Genomic DNA, 5,152 nt, shown 5'->3' with positions numbered 1-5,152 from the left:
AAATTATTCAAAGCTTGTAACAGTCTCTCAGCCAAATCAGATGACAACAGACAATAATAGACTTTGAAAACACATGTATGTTGCCTACTAGAAGGCAGGCAAAAAGGTAGGGAGGCAGCCAAAATTGTAGGCTGAAGAGAAACACCAAGATCAACTTAAAACAAACAATATAGAAACACACAGCAATGGGTGATGCCTGAGCTGTGACAGGGAAGTCACCAGAAGTCTTGCTCCATGAGGAGTGGCAGATAGCAGAGAAGATGGTGATGCTTGCCATAAAACAAGGGGAGAAAAGACCCAGACAGTAATATTACCCACCACCCTGCCCATGGTCTGGACAATTTAACCCTCTGAGCATATCCTAGAAACCAGTCTTTACAAATGTGTTTTGTGCATCTTAATTTCTCTGGCCCAGGCAAACACCATTTTGCAGATGGGCGAACTGAGATAGACAGATATGCTGCCACCTGTCCAGAGCTGTAGCAACAAATCAAACCTATCCAAAAATGCCAAGGCCTCTGAAAACACCAACCACAAACCTGTGAAAAGTCCTCTGTCAAGCAGGGAAAGACAGGGGCGATAAAGACTAAGACGAGCTAGCAGACCTCACTTGAAGAGGCAGCTTTTCTTCACATCTATGGCTAAGCTTTTTATCCTTAAGTGACACCATCTGTTCTGACAGACAGTTTTATAAAATTTGAATAAGGTGACCTGGATAAAGCATGCCTGTTATATGGAAATGCCGGTGTCATGTGGACGGATGTGGATGGATGTGGAAAGGTTGTGGATGGTTCGTGCATGAAGCGCTTTCAGTGTCTCATCATAAAAGGCCACACAACCTTTTCTGACATGCCACAACACAAAGTGAGCCATGCTTTTGATAACAATGCTGCAATGAGTTGTCTACTATCTTACAAAGACCTTGCAGATGGCATTCACCCTCCTGTAAGTATTCATGTATATAGGTAACTTTTTAACATATGAAGTCATGGTCCATCCTGCTGCTTTTATAATACAACCGCATGACTGCACAAAGACCAGCACCAAGGAGATATTTATGCCTCTGCTGACAGGTCTAGTGATCACCTGGCTAATGACAACAAACAAGGCCTGCAGGCTGGACTATCATTGGGTGGTCTCTGGAAAGGAGCACCAGTAAAGAAAAGACAATGGTGGGTCAATGTGAACTGACCTTCCTCTTTCTCCAATCAAGGGGCTTCTGTCTGAACGTGGACTAGAGCAAAACACAATTGTCATCTCCTTTTTTCCCTGCTTCTCCTCACCTGTCATGACCATGGGCAAAGATTCCAGGAATGTGACAAGGCTGGTTCTGTATCATGGTTGAAGGGCACTGGTGAAGCACAGGCAGGAGTATTTACAAACCTACTTGGCATCACACTTCATGTTTTATCAGTGCATTCAGTCCCTTCTTTTGGAAAGCCTCAACCCATCCACAAACAAGAGATAAAACATTTCACTGTTTGTCTCCGAGTTTGTAAGAGAGCAGAGCACTCATTTTTTAAAGTAATTGATGGGGAAAATCAAGTGGTTTTTAGCAAGTCATGAATGCAGAGCTGTATGTAATTTTACTTGTCTGTGTTTATGAGTGTTTGGACATGCACTTCACTGATATATAGAGAGGACAATTTTTAAGTGTAGTATGTGCCATCTGCAAACTACTTGCTACAGGATGTCAATTAGACTGGATGTTAATTATTTTAAGATTACATGTTTCTAGAAATAGTTCTAATGAATAAAGTTGAATAAAGTTGTTGTTTTTTTTTTTTTAATTAAAAAACCACGACCAACTAACCAAACCACAAAAAAAAACCCAACCCATGAAACACCAGGTTCTGTTTCTCAAAGGTTCATTAATGATGAAGATTGGAAGGAAGCTGCTGCCCCCTCTTGGCACCACACACAAATGCAAGTACTTTGCACGGAAAAAGAAGATCTGGTCACAAATTGCAATTACAAAGTAACAGACAAGTTTGGAAGTGGGAAACAGCATAAAAACTGACACAGCCCCAAGTACACTTGCCTACTTACCCAGACCATTCAAGATAACTTAGTAAGATGTGGGGATCACAATACATAGAATAGCCCTGTCTTTCATTTTAAAATAAAAGTAAGTAATATGCGACCTGGAGTTAAAATACCACTTCAAATAATACTTAAAGGAGCACTCTAATTCTGCTGGCTTCCTGCATTGCCTTGTAACACCCCACATCTCTCACAACTTAGGAGAACACCTAAAGTACCAGACAGGACAAAAAAGGAAGATCAAATAAACAGGAAAGCCTGCAGCAGCACTCATTTGACAGCTATACAGAAATCCCCCTTTATCATATATAGAAATTCAATTTCTCTGTTCCATCCCCAATTCTGCCACCCTCAGAAGCTGAGGGCACCCACTGCAGGGTTTAAATTGTAGCACACATGGGGAATCCCTTCTGACAGAACCACAGACTACCATGCAAATTATAGATTAAACCAAGAGGAGCTGGTGCATTTATGGACATAACTCAAAGGCTTCACTTCTACAAGAGGATCAGCATGGGCAACTTCTAGCAACCTTCTTCCCTGACCTTTAGCAGAAGAGTCAACAGTGGCAAACTCTCCACAGGTTGTTCCAGCAGGGATTGAATAGGGACACTCCATTTCCTATTGGAAGGGAAAGCATTCAAGTCAAGGACATTTCCAGCAGTGTAAGCCCAGTGAACCAAATATGTGACTATTTCAGTTCAGCAGTATGAATTTTAATGCTTCCATTCCCTAAAGAAATTGATGACAGACAGAAACACTTGGACAACAGCAAGTGAAGTAACATTAGAAAAAATATTTTCATGGGAATCTGACTTATTTCATTTGACAGAAGTAATATCTATGCAAATATTTAGACAGTTCATAGGCAAATTAAGATTTAATCAACAGGATTTACAGATATATTTGAAGACTTGCAGTTTTAACAGAAAAATTACCAGCTGTCTCCCAAGCACCCCTGACTTCCAGCACTACAGACAATCAAAACATGTCTGTGAATGCCTGTACTTTCACTCTACTTGTATTTACATCTTCCTAACTTCCTTATTGAGAACCAGCCACTGAAAACCAGGCACCAGAGAGCTGATGGCCCCACAACTGATGCACAAGAAGCTGGGGAGCCAGCTAAGGCTGCAGAGCTTTTGCATTTCAAAAAGGAAATTTGAAGAAACAGAGTGCCAAAAATTCTGAAGGGAATTGTGATCACTATCTCCACTAGAAAGTTACAAAGAAAAACTGTAGCCAGTTCTCCTTGGATCAATACATGGATTTTTAAAATATCTCACATAAGGGACTGGAAGAACATACTCCTGCAGGGCCTTCAAAACATTGGCAGCTCCAATGCTTAACCTAGGTATAGCTGGAAAACACAAGTCTTAGCACATGAAGCAGAAGGCTGGCAAAGAGTCACCAAATAATTTGGATGGCTGATTGAATCAAACACTTGTATAGAGTGTGAAAAATTTACCCAAGTTACTTAAAGTTTTCACCTAGGAATTGAAAATCCTTGCAAAATACTACTTGGCCTTTTTAACCATTTAACTCAGAAGCATCACGTCCTACACAGGAGCAGGCATCATGAGCAGATTCCAAAGTACATCTGTGGGAAGTGAACACCAGGTGAACAGAGTAGCTAGGACAAGGCTACTCTGAAGCATTAAAAGCAATATGAGAAAAGAAAATCTAAAGAAATTGAATATTTCTCTTTCAAAGTCAGCATGTTTTCCACTTTTCAACTCCTCGGTTCCCTTACAAGTACAAAACTTCTAAAGAATTGGGAACTGCATCCTATGGGAAAAGACACACTGGACAAGGTGATAATATTTTCCAATTATTGCAGTGTAAGCTGAAGCTTACAAAGGCAAGCTTGAAATATGTTAGCCCATGTTTTTTTCAGGCCATTGAGCTGAGGTTTTAATCAGCAAAACCAGACTTCTTACACAGATCCTAAGTCAGGACACGTTTCTCTTCCTGTCACGTGTGTCTCTGGAAAAAAAAAACCAAACAGAGGACTCTTCAGTGACCACAGTCACTGGGAGCAGCCTGTGAGCTCCTTCAGCCGGAACCTGGATCACAAAGAAATTTTGAATGACCTTTTTGACTTCAGGTAACATAAAGAAGTAATTTCATTTCTCCTCTTTCTACCATCTTCATTCATAGCTGCCTCTATTCCTCATTTTGTTTTACAACAACTCAAGCTAGATTTCTCTCCTTTCCCTCTTCTTTCCATCTGCTGAAGTCACCCATATCTAAACCCTCCTAAAAAATTTAGAGCTAAAATATAAACAGTTAACAGTTTCAGCCCTCACCAATTGTACATTCTACATCTTTTCATCCAACATGACTCAGCCTTGTCTATTGAGACAGTTCCTACGCTCACAGCTTTCTGCCCTCTGCTTACACACTCCCAATAAATCCTTAAGCACTACCATAATTATACTACTACCAGTTACGACAGCACTGCCTTTCACTTGAGCTCCCTGCTCATTCAGATGAACTTCATGCTTTAGGGTGAGATGACCACTGTAGTAGAGGTGAGAGATTATTTCTTTTACAATATAATTTAAAACACAAAACAGACACTAAATCTGAACAAAAGGACTTAAATATCAGGACTAAAAGTTGTAACTTAAAGGGAAGTGTTTCGTAACTGCAGTAGAAAACTTCGAATATTTCAAAATGCATGGAAAGCAAACAAACACCAACAAAAAAAATAGAGATAAAGGGCAGTTTCCACAATTTTAGCCAAATGACTTAACCCTTTGACAGGTCTAGGCCTTTACAGCTCTTCCTAGTCAAGGGCTTCAGAATATTTATGGTATCATTATACAGTCAGAATATTTATGGTACTATTATACAGGCTTCAGTCAGTTCTGGTATTATTATACAGTCATATATGCATGTATGCAAATATTTTTTGTCTTTTAACTAAAAAAAGATTCAGCAGAAAATGCATCTCAATGAAATCTGAGACATGTCTTGTAACTGTGTCTTTCAAAAAACCGTATTTTGCTCTTAACTATAGACTAGACTAAATAAGAGTCAAACTCCACGTTATGTTGCTCTGGTTTCCCCATATTAGCTTTTTGGCCAGGCGTGAACTACACTC

This window comes from Melospiza georgiana, chromosome 3 (assembly GCF_028018845.1).
Source record: "Melospiza georgiana isolate bMelGeo1 chromosome 3, bMelGeo1.pri, whole genome shotgun sequence".
Taxonomy (NCBI): domain Eukaryota; kingdom Metazoa; phylum Chordata; class Aves; order Passeriformes; family Passerellidae; genus Melospiza; species Melospiza georgiana.
Note: the sequence above shows the minus strand (reverse complement) of the source record.